The 20,154-nt window shown below is 42.7% G+C and overlaps 1 pseudogene across 1 annotated transcript in view; it reads left to right on the top strand.

The window, feature by feature from the left end:
• Nucleotides 1-2,209: 2,209 nt before the first annotated feature.
• The window catches only part of LOC149863526 (FRAS1-related extracellular matrix protein 1-like), a 155,911-nt pseudogene continuing 137,966 nt past the window's right edge, over nt 2,210-20,154 (top strand). Inside the window, exons 1-6 of the transcript XR_016442513.1 lie at nt 2,210-2,456; nt 6,901-6,971; nt 10,043-10,643; nt 12,368-12,467; nt 16,304-16,623; nt 18,544-18,719. The product of XR_016442513.1 is annotated as an FRAS1-related extracellular matrix protein 1-like (transcript). The remainder of the gene's footprint in view (nt 2,457-6,900; nt 6,972-10,042; nt 10,644-12,367; nt 12,468-16,303; nt 16,624-18,543; nt 18,720-20,154) is intronic.

Here is a 20,154-nt window from a genome sequence, read left to right as displayed (position 1 = left end):
TAGGCTGAACCAGTTTCCAACCATACAGACAGTCCCTCTGGACTGAGGAAATTCAGACACATGCCTACAGTGGCTCAGGCTGGAAGCTGGGGGGGTGTTAGAGTAGCCTTCGCTTCCCTTGCAGAAGTGAGCTGAGTGGGGTATGGCCAAGTCCCAGCAGGAGGCTCTGATTAGGGTGGGGTGAGAGCCCCTAGACTGCCTGCAGTCCCAGGCTTTTTTCCACGCGCTGCTCAAGGGGCAGGGGTGATGCCAGACTGCAGCCCTGGGCCAGCTCTCTGAGGCAAGGGGGCATGTGCAGTGAATGCATCTGTTGATGATATGGAGCTTTTCATTCTCCCTCCCTACTTCTGTATACTGTCTGCAGCAAACTGACAGGCAAGCAAATGGGAGGGGGGAGGGGGAGGAAGCGGGGTGCTGATAAGAGTGTTTATCACCCTTATCTCAGTGTTTATTGTCCCATTAAGGAAAAAACAGAGAGACATTACCAACTATCTATTGATTCAGCACAGACCCAGCATGTGGTCTGCTGGCTAATACACAGACACCTCAGCAAAGGCAGAGGGGTGGGGGGAATTTGTGCTTAGTACACTGTGGTGACAGGGAGGGAGGGGAGCAAACAGCTCTTCTTAAACATTTCCAAGGAAGGTCATTAAGCTACCTGTTGATTAGCTCCAAAAAGCCTGTCTGCCTTTGTCTCTCCCACAGGACAGACTGTAGCCAGGATGTGATCTGCAAAGTAATCTGGAGGTGTTTGCTAAGGCAGAGGGGTGGGGGAAATAATTCCTTAGTATGGAGAAGCCAGGTAGGTGCGGGGGGGTTGGGGAGGCAGCCCTGATGTGGAACAGAGAGCTCCACCCAGCCCAGAGAGCATGCTGGGATGCTGGGGGTGTCTGGTTTATCTTAAACCAGCAAGGGGTCTGGGACAGACATTGCATAAAGCAGTTTCAGCCAAATCAGTTAACTCTGATACTACATTCAACCAGGTTTATCTCAAACTGGTTTCAGCTATATTCAACCTGGTTTATGTGCACTGAACATCTGTTCTGTTACAGGTTTAATGCAGTTTCTGATCACTTAAACTAGTTTATGTGTAATGTCTGTCCCTAGCCCTACACTGCAGTATAGTCTAAGCGCTGGGGTGCAGGACAGTGATCCTAGAGCCATTGGTTCTCTTCTCAGCTGTCACCAGCTTGCCTGCATGACTGTAGACAAGTTACTACATTGGTGCTTTCTCTTTTGTCCTTTCCCAGCTGAGACTGTAAACTCTTTGGGAAAGGACCTGTCTCTTACCAGCACAGCTCTTACCTATGGCAGGCTACGGGGTGATGCTGGTACTGTGCTTTGTGCTGTGCGTGAAGGTTGGAAGTGGCCGTTTTGGGGACCTCCTGGTAAATGATTGCTTCTGAATGCAGCAGACTGGACTGGCTGACCCGGGAGGCCCCTTCCAGTCCTGTGTTCCTGATAGAGCTCTGCATCAGCTGGGGTGTCCTAACACAAACACAGGCATGTACTCATCAATCTCACTGAAACGCATCCTGGCAATTCTGTTAACACTACATATCTTTTAATAACAGTTGATGCATACTTGTTTCAGAAATGTCAAACTGCAGCTTGTGCTTTTGCTTTGATAAAGTGGGGCCTGATTATAAAAATTTGAGAAACCCTGGGCTGCAGGGAGCTCTCAGAGTCTTACACATTTTCTTAGAAATTAGCTTTTCTCTAGTTCTTTTTCTCCCTGGACCACCCTCTAAAACGTCACTGAAAGCAAGGCCCCTGCTGCAGGAGTCAGTAAAACAGTTTAAATCTCCTATAAGGCTTAGTATTCGCTCCTACAGTCTTCCTGTAATTTCTGTAGCTCCTTACCCTTTTTCTGCAGAACAGTATTAGTTTTATTCCTATTAAACTTTATCAGTACATCTCAGTTGGAAGTTTTGACAGGTTTCCCCAAAAGCAGCACTGCAGCCAGAGTTGCTAACCCCATGGCTTCCTGTTCAGCAGAGCAAGGGGGATGCTATTTGTCATAACTGTTTAATTACCATGGAACCTCTAATCCAGGCCACAAATTCCTCATTGCCCGTACTTCTTTTTACTTCAGAATGCGTATCTAATAGCAACCAATGACTTTTCCTATTTTCTCACTTGGAATCTGTTTTGGGAGCTTGGAATTGCTATCTAACTGAATCAGTAACATCTGTGACTACGGGGCAGCTTGAGTGGGAATAGTTAGAGGGTTAGACAGATTTCCTGCATTTTAAGGCTCTTTTCCTCTGAAGAGATTGCTTTGGGACAATTACATTTAATATTGCTCCCTCCCCCACCCCCAGTCTGCGAGTTGTTTAGGTTTAAGAAGTAAAAGTGACTTTCAGGAACCATACCAGCATTTTGAAAAGTTTCAGTTTCAAACACATGAAAAGAAAAGTCTGAAGGGATTCCTAGAGCTGTATTGCAGCTTGCAGGTATGGCTTTGATTTTCCTTTTGGCAGGCTTTTGCCATTCACTCTTTCATTGCCCTTCCAAGAAACACGGCTGGGTGCCTAAAGACCAGTATGCTTTTTACATTTGGCAAGAGCAGATAACACTAATGCTACAGTTGTGCTTTGAAAGATTAGACGCAACATTTATTCCTTATAGTACTTTCGAACTTCCTCAAGCTAATTTAAAATCCATTTTAGCAAATGTTTAAATACTAATACTGGATTTTTTTTAAACTCAGTACATACTGTACCTGTTATTTAAACTGACTTGATGGTGGATTAAAGAGAGAGCAGTTCTTTAAAACTTATTAAATGCTTTGTGCAGCTTTCTCTCTCTTTTGGAAAGGAATATCCTGGGCTATAATAACTGGGTTCTTTATGATATGTCTGTAAAAGTTCTGGCAAAGAACGATCAGTCTACAGATTTTATTTTTTAGAAAAAGGTTATTTTTTCCCCCCCTTTCTTTCTCTTTTCCAGTGGCAAGTGACCTCACTGCTAGTTCAGCAGACAACAAAAGTATCATTTTCCTGGTTTATGGGGCAGCTGATAAATTATTCATACAGCTAATGGGAAATGTGAATTTTCATGCAAACTGTGATGGCATTTTGAAAGACTTGCACCACTCAGTCAACATTTCTCCCACACCTGAATGCTTCAGGCGGTCAGGTGTTTAAAATTACAGGCACACAGCTTTGCCCAGCCCCCTAAGCGGTGTGCTTAACAGTGGAGTCCTGTGGATATTTTGTCTATTTGTGTGTGTGAATTTTTTCGTCGCTAATTAGCGTGAGGGGAAAGGGAAATCTAACAGGACTCTGTTAATTAGCGGCAGGGATCACATACCTTGGTTTATATTCATTTTGAAATGACAAGATACAGGTGCATTTTATAAGTATTGCTGGCAGGCGAAGGTCTTTTAATGGTGTGTTTCTCCTCCTGCTATGGACTGATCTGACTTTGGCAAGACCGTGTCAGAAACTCTCAAAATAAAGGAAGATCCTGGTGGAGCTAAGAGCTACGCGAAGTGAAAGGAGTGATTATGTTTATATTACATGGTCTCCTGTGAAAAAAATCAAGGCCCCTAGCTAGCAGGGAAGGAGACAGGTCGCTGACACGGAGAAAGAACGGACTCAGAGCTTTTAATTCTAAAGGAAATGAATCCTTTGTAGGAGAGAGAGATTTTTCTGTTCTAGTTCTGAGAAAGGCATTTAACTAAGAAAAGAATCTTTTCCTATCGAGTTGGAGAATAAAGCAGAAAACCAGAAGGATCGGGGGTCAAAAGGCAAAAGAGACGTGTATTTTGTTTGTGGTTAAGTTTAGATATGCTGGAAAAGTTGGAGTGATTCTGTTATGATCCTGGGAACTCATTAGATAGAGAGCATCATTGTGCCGTTAAAAAAGCAGGCAGCTGAAATGCATTGATAAAGATAAATACATTTGTGTCATCCTTGGGTAATAAAAGGTCTCCTGCCTCAAGAGTCAGGTCCTGGAAACTTTTGGCCTCCTACAGGTTATGAAGATGACCTTATGCCAACTTTTTGGCACTTTGCCAGAAATGCTATGGGAGGCCTGCAGATTCATGACGGGATCTGCATAAACAATTTACGATCACTTGTGTAGACTATCATAAATTTGTAAGGGAAGTAACATTTAGTGTATATTATGAGTCGTTAGTCTGCCACTGATGCATAGAGTTGTCTTGATTCTTGATCCATGTTAGTTATACTGTCGTTTTAGGACAGGCACAATGCAGCCTGGGGGCTGGATGCAGCCCGCCAGGCCATTCGATCCAGCTCGTGGAGCCCATGAACAATTTAGAAAATTAATATTTATCTGCCCCTGGCTGCCTGTCATGTGGCCCTCGATGGCTTGCCAAAACTCTGTAAGTGGCCCTCCACCCAAAATAATTGCCCGCCCCGTTCTAGGATAACACTAAGCGGGGTTAGTGAAGAGGTAGGGGAGACCAGACCTGGTTTGTGGACATTCACATGATTGCAGTGAGTATGTAGTATACTTTCCCTGCAAGGTCATAGTGTTATGCAACAACAGCCAGCCATTAATATGTGTTACAGTTACTGTTCAGCAGAAGTGTAATTAAGGATTTTAAAAAAAACGAAAAACAAGGCTGCCTTTTTTTTAGAGTGCTACGATTTATTTATTTATTTATTTGAGGACTTAGCATGTGTTGCACAAACTCCATTTAGTGCACTAATAAGTCAGTGTGTTACCGAGATGTTTATCCATTATAATTACGGCCGCATGTTGTCCTTTTTACAAATAGGCTTGACTTAATTGTATCATTTTTCAGCAGGATTTATGTGGTCCTGTTTAATTCAAAATTAGTACATGCACAAATGAAGTGCAAACTATTTTCCGGCACTGAACTGTGAAATGTTCAAGAGAATAAAAATACATCAACATGTTCTAAAAGAAATACAACAAGCAACTGGCCAAGTTTGTAATATATATATATAACTTTTAGATAAGCTGGTTTTTATTGGTTTTAAAAACAAAGTAGGAAAAATTACCAATAAACTATACTATACCATAAAATGAACTAACAAAATACATTAAACTGTATGACCAGTTTGCATTTCATTGATCATCATTAATAAAATGAAGGATGGCTAAAGTCCCAAATCTATCTTACTGTTTAATAAATGCTAAAAGTTAATATTATGATTTTATATCATGTCGTTTACAGACTTCATCACTCAATAATGTGAAATGTTGAGTGTGGGGTTTTTTTAAGTGTGTACTTAATTTATAAATATTGGTTTGGATTCATGGAATTATTTATACTCCCAAATTTAAGATTAAGCACAGGCATACATCTTCACAAAATTGGAAACTAGGGGTGCCTATACACATGCAGTGAGGCTGTTCCAATGAGCTGTAGTTATAGTGTGTCGGAGCACACTCAGTTAATCAACCCCAGCAGACTCCAGTGTCTCATGTATCGGTGTCCCTGCACTGAAAAAATGGTGGCAGTGGTGTTTTAACTAAACCTAATTTGATGAGCTTTAATTAAAGTGCCCCCACAGCCATTTTTCAACGCAGAGATGCTGATACATGAGACACTCTGGGCGCTTTAACTACAGCAGTTTTTGGACCCGCTCTAATTAAAGCGCCCCGCCTACTCCCGGAGTATGTGTATAAATGCCCTTAAGGCCAAAACTTGAAGACAATAGGTGAAATCCTGTCCCCAGTCAATAGGGTTAGGGTTTTCCTCATTCACTACTCAGAGATTTATTATTACAGTGAGTAGTCCCACTGATTTCAGTGGGTGAACTCATGGTGGTCAACACCACTTGCAAAGGAAAAGGCCTTTGTGTCATAGAAGCCCTGAAGTAAGTTAAGTTGTGCCTGGATTAGTTCTGTACATCTATTAGGGCTGTGCTAAGCTTCCCTGATTCAATTCAGCAGAGATTAGGCCCAATTCAGTGGCCAAATCTCCAAATCTGAATCGAATCAGAGGACCCTTTAATCTCTCTGAATCAAATTGGAACCCTCCGAATCAATTCAGAGAGATTCGAAAAGATTCGTCAATTCAGACATAGACACAACTTTAAATGTTTTTTCTACATACCTCTAGGTAGCAGGAAGCTCATGAATGCTGCGATGCTGGGGCACATGGAGTGTCCCACAGAAGCACGGTGGGGCTCCCCAGCGTGCTCGGCAGCAGACCTGAAAGTGGACCAGAAGCATTGCCGGTCTACTTGCGGGTCTGCTGGGGAGCACAAGGACCACCCCCCAGCACTTCCCTAGCTCAGTGACTGTGCCTCCTGGTCTGGTGGGGCACCCAGGGTCACCCCGTGGCTGATCACCAAGCTGGGAGACTGCGGGGGACCCCCAGCATGCTTGGCAGCGGACCCCCCATGCCCCCATGGGAAGTTCCATCTACCCCACCACCTCAGCATTCATGACCTGCATCTGGTACTTCCAAGATGTGTAGAAAAAACATTTAAAGCTGTGTCTATGGCAGTAGTTCACTGCTGAGGACATGAAGGGCCCCCATGCTCCTGTGGGATGCTCCATGCACCCCAGCATGACAGCATTCACAAGCTGTGCTAGTACCTTGAGGTATGTAGAAAAAACTTATCTGTGTCTATGTCCAAATCACTGATTCTCCGAATCAGCATTGAATCTTCAGATTTGGATTCAGCTGAATCAAATCAGAGACAGTGATCCAAATCAACGAATCGAACCACTGTCCCTGATTCAGGCCAAATACAAATCCGAATCGAATAGGGCCTGCTTTGCAAACCCCTACCATCTATACAGAAGTGAATTGCACCTACTGTTCTTGTGCAAATCTAATTGTTCTTCTGTCATCTACAAACTTATTTTTCAACAGGCACCTTGTTAATGTCATTTCAGCTGTACATGTATCCACTAAATTCATTACTTTTATCCTTTCACTTCAAGGCTATGTCACTACAATCTCGCGTCTTGGTGCTGCGCTGGGAATCTTCAGCTGATTCACCTGTTGAATGGAGGTGTGTTCTACTATGCCTATAGTATGAATGTTATTACTCCTCATGGGCTACCTTTTTCTGTCCAAAATCAGGGTGCTGAAGCTTAAAGATTCTGTTTAAAATCATTGGGCATTTATACACATACTTTTTTTTTTCCTGAGACGCACTGGGGATCTTCATGCAAGCTGAGGTAAACTGCACTATGCCACACGTTGTACAAGCGGTGAAATACACATCAGCATGTAGAAAATGGTAGCAGTGCACTTTTAAACTAAAGCACCTCCAAGGTGTTTTAATTTGAAAGTGCGCCGGTGCCGTTTTCTCAGCAATGACATACATTTCACCACTTACACAACTGTAAGCGTTGCAGCGCTGGGTGCTTTTCAGAGTGCCTGATGCTGCAGCGCTTGCATATGTAAAAATGCCTAGTATGATCTGCTAAAACATGTCAGTTCCTAAATCTGAGCATTGGAGAATGGTGATAGGGTTGTCCCAGAAGGAGGCCCAGTGTTTCTGTGGGAGCTTTGGAGAGCTGGAGATGGTGATCGTTGGGTCGTGAACTGTGTTATCAACATTTTAATGGTCCTGGATTATTTTGGGCTCACAATCTGAGAGCTGATGTCAATTCACATTTTATGTTGTTTTAGTATGTTATGAATTTTAGTATGTAAATTGCAGAAGGATGCTGTGATGATGACTAAGCCAATTAACACCATGTATAGATCTGTCAATCTTTGTGGCTAAGTACAACGATTCAAAAATCCAAAGCTGAATCAATTCAATCTTCGCAGGTTAGTCTAAGCTGCGTAGCTTGAACTGATAACAAACTGAACTGATGTTCAATGTTTGTGTGGCCAAGATAAGCAGAAGGGTCTATTGGCCCAGGCCAGAAGCTGGGGGGTGCTCATACACACCACTTCTCACAGCCAGCTGCCTAAGGCTGCTAAACCCAGCCCAGTGGTAGCCCAGGCCAGACTGCCTGCTGCACACACACCACCCCAAGCCCTGCTGTCAGCTGTAGGGAGGGGAGAGCAAGCATAAACTCTTTTCCCAGCCCCCACGTCTAAGATGGGAATGGGGAGGGGTAATGCACTTGGCCCTGGCACCCCAGCTGGGGTCTGCCTGACACCAGAAAATACCCCATGGGGGCAGGGGCCTTTTCATCTTCTGCAGCCTGGCTAGCAGGGCTCTGATTGGTTTAGTCCTACCCCCTCCCCAACCCCATGCCTGTGAGAGGGGGTGAGGGGAATGCACACAACTGCTGGGGTCTGGCCAGCGTGGGGGAAAGACCCCCCGCCATGGGCTTTTCATTGCCCTGCAGCCCACCTTACTGGGCTCAGATCAGCACAGCCCTGCCCCCTCCTCAGCCCCCCACATCAGAGAGCAGAGGTGGTAGAGTGGGTGTGCACTGGCCTGGCCTGGCATCGGACCCCCAGCCAGGGTCTGTGCAGTGGTGGGGGGGCGGAGGTGAAGGAAGCCTCCACTGGGATGGGGGCTTTTCACTCCCCTGCAGCCTGTTTTGCAAAGCTGTCATGGGCTCAACCCTGCCTCCTCCCTAGCCCCCTCACCTGTAAGAGGCAGAGAGGTGGAAAGGGGAACACAGCAACCCAACCTGGAACCAGCCCCCCTACCCCCAGCTGGGGTCTGCCCAGATAGGGTAGTAAAAGTCCCCATCAGGGGCTTTTCATTAGTCCCCACCATGTGGGGATCAGCTCCACCCCTTCCTGGGGAGGGAGTGGGGCTGAACTGATCCCGGACTGGCTTGCTAGGCTACAGAGTTACAAAAAGCCCCTGGTGGGGGCTTTCACTGCCTTGTGCTGGGCAGACCCCGGTTTGGAGGGCTGGGTTGGTGCAGTCCCCCCCGCCCCAACAGGGTAGGGGCGGGAGAGGGGGTGGGGCTGAGCCGAAGCCAACCCTGCTTGCCTGGCTGCTGTGGGGGTGAAAAGCCCCCACTGCTGGGGCTTTCCTTCTCCTTGTCCTGTACAGACAGAGGGCTAATTGTACTCCCACATCCCAATAGGCTGACAGGTGCTGGCTGGGAGCAGAGGCTTTAGTGCCTTAGATCTGTGATAGCTGGGAAAGGGGCCAGCCCTGCTCCACTGGAGCAGGCAACACAGTCAGCACAGCATTCTGGGATGCTGGGGGACTGTGAGTTAACTTGAATCAGGAAGGGATCTGGGATCGAAGTTCCATAAACTGGTTTGACCTAAATCAGTTAAGTCTGATACTATATCCAACCAGGTTTACCTTAAACTAGTTTGAAAGTGGTGTATGTGTACTGAACTGTTCTGTTACAGGTTTAAACAAGTTTTGGATCACTTAAACTGGTTTAAGTGTGACTTTTGTCCCTAGCCTATATCATTTTATCTTTTGCTTGACCCATGCACTATACACGGGGTCAGCAACAACTGGGGAAGAACCTAGGGGGCCTGATTCTTAGTCTGGTGCTATAAACTGCTAGTTTACCAACACTTACCCAGTACTTTTCACTGATGTATTGCTAAGCAATTTACCGTAAAGGGTTAAGCATTATTAGCTCCGCTTTCTATGCCTGATGAAACTTCATGACACAGAAAGGTTTCTGCAATGGAGTAAAAACAGACGTGGAAACTGAAGTGTAATATTCCTGGAATAAAGAACCTTTAGAAAAGGAGCACTGCTGAAAGCTAGACTGTGCTTTCCTTATCTAAAGGATTATAATATAATTGGTGAGCATGAGGTTGCTTTTATAGTAGACTGGTTCAGTCACACTTGGGTTGAATTCACTCCTGTGCAAAAGGTCTTTGTATTACTTTGACCCTTTGTAAGTATTTCATAGATCTCACACAGGTGCAAACGTGGTCTTTGGAGAACAGAAATCCTACTGACAAAAAAGGTGAGAGCAGTATTTTTTAATATTATCTGTGATATGTTATATGTGTTACTTATCTGAGTGATGTTCTCTTGATTGTGACTCTTGTTTCCCCCTGAAAAGTTGGATATTTTTCTAATCAAGCTGTCTTTGAGAGCAGTTTCAAGTCAAGATCTCTTGATTCCTCCTGTTCTATTGAAAGCTATTGTTTCACTTTAGTATGTCTTTCCTCTCCATCTAGAGTGACCTTAATCTGTTTGAATGCCAGGGGAACGATCACCATCTGTTGAACACTTGTCAGACGAACTAGTGAAGTATCTGATGTAATACCTAGCAACACCTGTGAACTCCTCAACTGTAGCCACCCGGGCAACAGAGTGACATGGAGTAAGAAGCAACCACAACAGCTTGAAAAAAAGCTGAGTCTTTTTTTTTTTTACTTTAAAATATGAAGCAAAATTCCCTCTAATAACTGTGATGCTGGAAATGCATACAAAACGTTGTTGAGTACAAAAGAGGCAGCAATCAGTAACTGAAGAAGTTAAAGGCTTTCAGCTATTGGGTACCTTAACTGTATAAAAGGAAAGAATTGGGTCCAAAAGATGGAAGCGGTGATCAGTTGTATGAAGTTGGATATTTTGATATTTCTGGTACGTCTTGGACATGCAGAAGCAGCACAACTTGTCTTGGTAAATAAAGGCATCAGCGTTGAAAGGGGACAGATGGTGTATGTTACGGAAAATGAACTACAGTTTAGTGTTCCCAAAGAGAGAGATTCTTGCAAGGTAGAAGTGGTTTTAAATGAACCGGTAACACAAAGAGTTGGAAAACTTATACCTCTGGTAAGTGCTTTTTTAATGCAAGGCTTGGTTTGTCACATGCTGGTGGACTTCAGACCAGTTGCTTGTGTTTAATTGTTTGAAATATAAATTAGCTTGACTGCAGTTCATAAGCAATTGGAAATAAAGTGGGTGGGGGGAGGCTCTTCTACCATGCATCTTCTGTGAGGTGAAGCTGAGAGTGAGATTAGCTTAGACTACCCCATTAGCTAGTATTTCCAAAGTTTGAACTATTTGGGTGACTGCAACACTGATTTACTGGTGCTTTGTTTGTTTACTTCTACCATTCGATAAGCACATTTTATGTTCTTACGTTTATTGGACAATTTTCACTCCTCCCACGCAACAATTGTGTGGCTTCATCTTCCTCTATAACACATGCTGCACCCAAATGGAGGTAGGAAGATGGGCAAGTGTTGAAATATTGGACTTCCAGAGACATTCCCTAGACACTGAGCAACTTCTATATCAACCTAACGTTTCAATTCATAGTCATTTTAATGGCATACCTTGCTAGAAATGTCCTATGTAAGAAAGAGAGACATAATTTGCATTTACAAATACTTGGTTAACAGAAGAATAAATCCGTTTCCAGATGGGTTTCCACCTAGTCTGGTATCATTTCTCTGACAGTGGCAGCAGCAACTGCATCAGACAAAGGTGCAAGAAGCTATGTAGGTATTTTTCCACGTGAGAAAAATTCTTCCATACTTGCTTTAAGGTTATGTGCCCCCACACTTGGAGATATATTAACTTCCCAAATACTTTAAGTTCTTATCATTGTCACGTTGGGAGTTCTTTTTCATAATGTAATGTAATGTAAATATCTAGTTTTATAACAAAAGACATTTTTGTATTCTTTTACACAGTTAGAGAGGGGCATCTCTTTGTTCAACTGTTCACAGTACAAAAGATTGGGGAAACCTCCCACAAAACAAAACCTAGAATGTGGAATATGTATCATTTTATGGATGACTTTATAAATGAAGCTACGTGGTTAGAGGAAACAAAGTTTATTTCAAGTCTTGTATTACGCTAACATAATTTTATTTTCTCAGGAAAGGGGAAGCCATTAGATAGTCCAAAAAATTATAAATAATCTGTAATATTTATCAAAGACCACTTGATTTTCTAGATTACCTACAAAGCAAACTTTTAATACAGACAGACAGAAAGAAAGAAAGAAAGAAAGAAAGAAATAACACTTCTCCAAGGTTGTCCATGTAACCTTACACTGAGAGAGAGATTTTGGAGTTAGACAAACATATAACAGTAACTAGACATTTCAAGTCTGTTTAATTTCATCTTCATATAGCTGAGTGATGATTTGGTTTGTAGAAATTGCAGGCCAAACCTCGAATATTTCTGTAAACCTGGAGTAAATGGGTGCTGTGAGATCTCCTTGACAAGGGAGGCATAATGAATCCTACAGTGAGAAACTCTGTTACCTGATATTCTGTACATCTGTAAAACATTCAGTAATACAAGGGCAATTTTTTCCTTCAGTTTTGTCTTATAAGTTGCAATTTGTGTAAATGACTGAAAAACATGTATTGCTGTTGGAATTTGTTACTCTTTTAGCTCGACATTTTATCCAGAAGGAGTACTGTGTGCCTTTACGCAGGCAAGACTCCCATTGGCTTTTTGGGTAAAGACCGCAGGATGTCGTTGATGAAATAATTTTGTTTTGTTCTTTATCAGGGTGTTTCTGTCATTTTCTTTAACAGATATTTGATTGTCATTTCATTTTTTGCCCGATGAAGTAAAGTATATTCATAATGTCAGCCCACTGCTGGAAGAGGACAGTGCGAGAGTGAGAATTTACAGGTAAGGTCTGTTGCTTTGAAATGACGCACACATTAGTAAACTGCCTTTTCAACTCCTATTTCATTCTTGGGCTTTGGAGACAGTAATAAAGATGACTTTGTATTTATTTTTAAAATGTTTCCTTATAAGGCACAATTCACTCATTCATTCCTTTGCATATTTAAGCAAATTAATTTAAAGTTATAGTTAAGAATTTTGAACACACAGGCAAAGACTCATTGAAGTTTCATTTTTCTTATGGAGTGATTTTCTTAGATATAAAAAGAGTTATATCCTGAACCTCCTTAACTGAAGACAGTGAGATTTTTGTCATTGGTTTTAACTGGAGCAGGATGAGCTCTGTAGTCCTACTACAGCCCACAACATTTATAATTTATTTATGAGAAGTCTGCTGCCAAGGTGCGTAGGACACTGTACAGAGTAATAGTCATTTTAAAATTGTAATAGAAACTTCATTCAAAATCAAACCCCAACATGGAAAAAAAATCTTGGGTAAGTTCACCTTCTACAGTGTTAACCATGATTTGTCAGGTGCAGCTTTGCCCTTCCTCTGTTGCAGGGTGAAATAAGGTTCATCATCCCAAATCATCCTAAGCCAGATGCCTAAGATGAGTTTATTTTTGCAATGCTATGCTGCTTCATGGTTCCCTGCACCCTCAGCCTCTTAATTCAGGTCTGATGGAGCTATGCTGAAAGGCCTCTCTCCTGCTGGTAGCTGCTTGTGGAAGTCCTCCATAATGGGCACACAAACTGGACGTGCAAAAATAGGACACTCTGGCTCTGTTCACTTCATAGGACTGTCCCTGTGACTTCTAGGAGGTCACATGTGGGACACACAAACAAGACCAATTGCAAGCTATCTTTCTGCCTATAGCACCCTATGAACTGAGCCCCATTCCTGTAGTAGGCCCCACTTTAGATCTGGGACCAAGGAAGTGTGACATCACATGGGGGCAGATCCAGGGGGGTACACTGATGCATAGTTTCATAGTTTCTAGGGTCAGAAGGGACCTGAGCAGATCATCTAGTCTGACCCCCTGCCATGGCAGGAAAGACTACTGGGGTCAAACGACCCCAGCAAGATGAGCATCTAACCTCCTCTTAAAGACCCCCAGGGTAGGAGCCAGCACCACTTCTCTTGGAAGTTGGTTCCAGACCCTAGCTGCCCTGACCGTGAAGTCACGCCTCCTGATATCTAACCTAAACCTACCCTCTGCCAGATTGTGACCGTTATTCCTGGTCACTCCTGGCGGTGCTCGGGGGAACAGGGACTCCCCCAGTGCCTGCTGATCCCCCCTGACTAGTTTATAACAGGCCACAAGATCCCCCCTCAGCCTTCTCTTGTGGAGGCAGAACAGGTTCAGGTCTCGTAGCCTCTCCTCGTAGGGCCTGCCCTGCTGCTCTCTGATCATATGAGTGGCCCTCCTCTGGACCCTCTCCATGCTGTCGACATCCCTCCTGAAGTGCGGTGCCCAGAACTAGACGCAGTACTCCAGCTGCGGCCTGACCAGTGCCGCACAGAGGGGGAGGATCACCTCCTTGGACCTGCTCGAGCTGCATCTGTGGATGCATGACAAGGTGCAGTTGGCCTTCCTGACTGCCTCTCCACACTGCTGGCCCATGTTCATCTTGGAGTCAATGATGACCCCCAGATCCTTTTCCACCTCTGTGCACTGTAGGTATGGTGCCGGTTGTTCCTCCTCAGGTGCATCACCTTGCACTTGTCTGTGTTGAAACCCATCCTATTCTTGTCCGCCCACCCTTGTAACCTGTCAAGGTCTGATTGTAGCCTGTTGCATCCTTCCAGTGTGCCCACATCCCCCCACATCTTAGTGTCATCAGCAAATTTGAACAGGGTGCTTTTTACCCCCTCATCCAAATCACTGATGAAGATGTTGAACAGTGCGGGCCCGAGGACCGAGCCCCTTTTATTTCTGCTCCCCAAAGTTTAAAACCAACTGTCTGGTACTGGCAACAGCATTTCCTTTTGGGCAGTAGTGAGAGCATCGATTGAATTCCTGACTCATCTACCTAATTCTTTCTGAACTCTTCATTCCAGAGGTGGTAATGACCCTCTCTCCTTTTCAATTGCCTTGATGTTCCACTAATCAAGCTAGCCTTTTTTCTGCAATCTGCTGTTTGGTAGCTGCTCCTGGTAGCTCCTGTTCCACAGCCCAGCCGACTATTTTTAACTAATTCCAGTGAAGTTATATTGCTTCAATCTTAAACTGAATAGTATAGCCCTGGGCCACTAGCACATTAGTAATGCTTCTAGTTTCTTTTTACTTGGAGAAAAATATATGCTGTGTTTAAATGGATGATGGTTCACACCATCTGCACCTCTCCCCCTTTCAAAATAATAGATTTGCCTGTGATACCATGTGACCATGTTCTTTCTCTTCTCCCATGTCTTTTAATTCCCTTCATATATATAATAATTAAACATTTTGAACCATATCATTGATATTATAATTGATTATAATAATAATCACTATTGTTATTATCTATTCAGAATTTCCAAAGCCCCAGCTCCATTCAGAGTCAACACTTGGGTGCCTAATTTCCTTAGTCCCCTTTTGAAAACCCCAATGATTATTATTATTTAAAAGCAACACCCCGTAATCTCACTTTACATAAGAGTTGCAGAAGGCCACTTTGCATATGTAAGCATACTTGGATAGCTTCAATTAGATATGGTCTGTAGATCTGGTGTGTTGTGTTACAATTAAAATATGGTCCTTTTAACTCTTTCTTTTCCTTTTTAAATGTGAATTGTAGAGGTCACCTACCAGAATAATTTAAAGTTGGGATAAATACTTTTATGGTGCTATGGGATGAAACTCACTCCTGTGCTGAGAGTCAGCACAAGGCCTATGCATCCCTTAAGCTTTCACAAAGGTGAATTTCACCATCTAAAAATATTGGTAGGAGGCAAAGATCATATTATTGAAACCACAGGCATCACCTAGTATCCTCAAAAAAACAGCTCCCCTAGGAAACGGACAATGACTTTCTTGTTCTTAAATTGCTTTGCTGTTAAAACAAGACCTGGAAATTCAGGTTCATGCTGATCTCCTGAGGCTTTATTTTGATGCAAACATCCTAGGTTTTTCTGGCATGCAACTTTCTCAAACAGCACTCACAGTGCCAGAGTATCTGGAGTAAAAAAAAAACCAAACTTTTAAAATTTTAAATCTTTGCACATTTAAGATGGACATAAGGTCTCATTGTCCAAAAAAACACGGATTTTGCCTGTGATGTTAATCATCATAAGAGCAATGAGCAGCATATGTAAGCTGAAAGGTGTTGAAAAGGTATCAGGGAGTTCAGGAATGGCAATCATTAGTAGGAGTTTTGTGTTTAGGTTCAGCTTTGCAACTGAATGTCCATCTGAATTTAGGTTGGTCTGTTAACTACTTTGATTTTCTTTATTTGACTACAAAATTGTGCATTTATCTGGCTCAGGTTTCTGAACCTTAATTTCTGATTCCAGAAAGAATCCCAGAATAGCATAAATGTATAGGGGCAGATCTTAAAGGAAATAGATATTGTTCCACTGAAATCATAGGGAAGGTACAGAATGATCATAGTGATATACACCAGCTGTGAATTTGGCCTGTAATGCAAGTTTAAAGTATTAGTTTTAATACTGATTCCATGAGGCAGTCAACACTCTTCATCCCTAGTGATTGTTTCTATTTACATTACAGACTTTGCTGGAAGCACAGTTGCATAATGATTTCATTTTGTGACCACCGCATAAATGGCCACGAGAAAGTTCATTTCTTCATACTGTGCATAACCTAATATGATACATACCTTGCACTTGCACTTAGGTTTACTGAACTGGAGACCATCATCAACACTCTTGTTCTTCATATAGAGATCAGAAGACTGAAGTTGAGTATTACTCAATTTGGACAAAGGTCTCTGGAAGTTCCTGAATTTCTTGGCGTCTCTAGTGCAGTGGACAGAAATATCTTGACTTTCAAATACAATATGGATGGGCATTGTGCCACATGCACTGTGAGAATCATGTCTTCTGAGATGCAGCTTCCTGCTTTTGGCCAGATAATAGCAGTGGATCCTGAAATCCATAGGAGGGGAGATGTACCTGAGTTTCTGAAAAGCACCATAATAAAGAAAGGTGCTGAATTTTAAAACAGCAGATATATGTACAATACTCTTGGGGGGAAGCTTCTTTTTGTTTAAAGTTCAGTCTAGAATATAGCACATAAGTTAATAGTTAGCAAGTGGTTATAGGTTTGCCTTGGGTTCCCATCCAACTTTGCTATGTATTTTCCAGATTTCTTCACACACAAAGAAAACAGTAAATCCATAGGGCAAAGCTGATATAAATGGGACTTTGGGTTGTGAAACAAGTATTGAATTCTCTTCAGACAAAAGAATCTTGCTTCCAAGTAGTTTTATACACATAAGAATTGATTAAGAACAGACTGTTTTTAGAGAAATTTCTCATCCTGAATGTGTGTGTGTGTGTGTATACACACACACATATAAAAAAGCTAGGCAAACTGTATGCCTCTTGTTTACAGAAGACTATCAGAGGAAGTAAGAATATATTTTTTTTTCCTTTTCCTTCACTCTCTAAGCTGGTGAGCTGCTCTTAATTCTTCCTACAAAAATGCACAGCAGTGATCTAAAGGACAAAAATAACCAGATCAGCAGTATGCAGATAAAAGCTTTTCAGTAGAATGAAGAATTTCTTCATGAAGTACTGTAGGATTCTGCATTTGTTTCTATAGTCTTGCTACAGCTTGGGCTTTAAAAAAAAAGTCAATCAGCCCCAATAAAAATTATCTCTCAAAAATATTCTGAACAGTTGTTTACATAATGCACAGCTTTCTCCACCACCAAACAGAAGTGACAGTGATGCAACGTGGGATATAATTTGACCTGGAAGTAACATCCCCATAGTGCCCAAACTACATGTCTTATAAAAAAACTGAAGCAGTTTTCCAAATTGAAGTATTTCACTTTTCGTTGAAAGATTAGCTGTGAATAGCTACTAAAATAATCCATATTTTCATATGCTCTTCTGCTTATGTCACAGCAGGATCTTGATAACCCACCTGAGGTCTGAATTCCACTGTGCATGGTATTTTCCAAACATAGGCACTAGGACTGTGTGATGCTTCAGTCCCCGATTCAATTAGGCGGAGATTCAGCCTGATTCTGTCACCGAATCTCTGAATCTGAATTGAATCAAAGGACCCTTTAATCTCTCCGAGTCGAATTGGAACCCACCAAATCAATCTGGAAAGATTCGGATGTAGACACAGCTTTAAATGTTTTTTTAACATACCTCAAGGTACCAGGCGGCTTGTGAGTGCTGCGATGCTGGGGTAGATGGAGCGTCCCACAGGAGCACGGGAGGGTCCCCAGAGTGCTCTGCAGCAGACCTGGAAGTAGACTGGAAGCACCTCCGGTCCATTTCCGGGTCTGCCGAGGAGCGTATGGGGGCTGCCCCCCGGCTCGGCAACTGGTGCCTCCTGGACCTGGGGGGGCACCTGGGGTCCCCCTGTGGCCAATTGCCAAGCCAGGAGGGTGCAGGGAGCCCCCAGTTCACACCCTGGTAGACCTGGAAGTGGACTGGAAGTACTTCTGGTCCACTTCCGGGTTTGCCAATGAGCATGTGGAGGCCCCCCCTGCACTCCTGTGGGATGCTCCATCTGCCCCAGCATCGCAGCCATCACAAGCTGCACCTGCTACCGCAAGGTATGTAGAAAAAACTTGTAAAGCTGTGTCGATGTTCGACTTGCTGATTCTCCTAATCAGCACTGAATCTTGAGATTTGGATTCAGCCACATTGACTCAGGGACAGTGATCGAAATCATTGAATCGAGTCACTGTCCCCGATTCCGGCCGAATCCAAATCCGAATTAAATATGGCCCGCTTCGGTCACCCCTAATAGCCACCAGTACTTAAATTACATAACTGTCCATTTCAAAGATTGTATTTGAATGCATGCTTTCTTTTAAAAGAAGTAACTAAGTTCCTTTGATTAAAAAATGGTCAGGAAATATGATGTCTTTTGTGACATGTTTTCTTTAGCTTTACTACACAAACTACCTTGTCCTAGCAACAATGCCTGCCATTTGGGATCACAAGAAATACACATGCTAAAGATCAACTGTGAAGATTTCCTGGAGATGAGACTCCAACACCAACATCGCCCCCCATCACCTGATATAGATTACACTCCCATCCAGGTGGAAATCAGAGACAAAGTGAGCTGATTTCAAGTACAGGTTAGAGCAGATGGGTGTTTTGAGAACCTACCCAATTGCCTTTTTGCAAAAGCAGGACATTTCTGCCAAGCATAACGTCTGTGCAATGTGGAGCTGTTGTTTCTGCAAGCATTGCTGGATGGGAGCTGGAGTGTCATGTGCTACAGGCTTCCCCAGAGCGGACTCTACCTTGAAGATGTAGAGTCTCAATCCTTGGAAGTCTTCAAGAGCAGGTTAGACAGACACTTGGCTGGGATGACTTAGCGATGATCCTATGCAGGGGGTTAGACTAGATATCTTTGTGAGGTTCCTCTCAGCCGTACTTTTCTATGATCCTATGATCACATGCACAATTTCTGATATTTGTCTGCTTTGTGTTTGCAAAAGATATAACATTTCAGAAATATTTTTTAATGTTTAGGGATTTTTTAAAATACAATATACAAATACAATCATAAAAAACATGTATATCAACTGTATTGTTTGTGAAATTTCAGTTTTACATAAGCAGTAAAATGACAAAGAAGGAAAAGGAGGAAGGAACAGGTAGGGATAAAAGAAGAAAAGAGAAGCATGCAATGAGCACAAATATTCCAAGAATTCCTTCCAAATTGCACAAAACTTTTTTGAAGCCACTAAGACTGCTAAACATGACCCTTTCCATAGATTCCAGCTAAGCCATCTCATTGTACCAGATTTTGCCTTTTGGGAGCTGTCCTCCTTTTCCCTGCAGTACTATAATCCAATATAACCAGTATAAAAGTGCAATTTGGGAAGGATTCAGTTTGAATCCCTTGGGGATTTATCCAAGAATACACACAGTTGCCAAAGGTATCATTGCTATGTTCAAAACCATGTCATCTCTACTTTTAATTTTCTAGTTTTTATTTTTCCAGAAAGAATTAATAGGGTATGACCAGAATGTGTGACCAAACATCACCTGCAATTCATCACGTCTCCAAAATGCATCTACTGGCAATATATTTAATATTTTAAGTTTAGAGGGAGCCCAGTGCAGCTGACAGATCATCTTTTGGTGTATAAGATGAAGTCTAAGGTTGATTGTCAGTGTTCAAATATTGTGAATTGCTGATTACCACTGGGATTCTGTCATCTAGGTACCTAGGTCTCCATTCCATTTTAGCCTTAAATAGTCTGTATCCAGTCTATGTAACATTATGTATACATTGCAGAAATTTTTTCAGCCAAACTTTTTACAGACTGGATGTTTGTGAACTTTGAATAAGTTGGAGGAGAAGTTGAGGAGGAAGTCTTGACCACCCAAAACCAATGTTGTGTAGAGGAATGAGCACAGGCTGAGAGGCTGATGCAGTGGGCATGGCTGACATGGCTAATAAAGCCAAATGTCCCATTATTGACAGGATTGCTTTTCTTCTCCATGGCAAGGTGTGTACCACCTTTTGGTAATTTCTTT

Source organism: Crocodylus siamensis, chromosome 5 (genome assembly GCF_052110815.1).
Source record: "Crocodylus siamensis isolate JL-2025a chromosome 5, ASM5211081v1, whole genome shotgun sequence".
Classification (NCBI taxonomy): Eukaryota; Metazoa; Chordata; order Crocodylia; family Crocodylidae; genus Crocodylus; species Crocodylus siamensis.
This window is presented reverse-complemented; position numbering and strand designations above follow the sequence as displayed.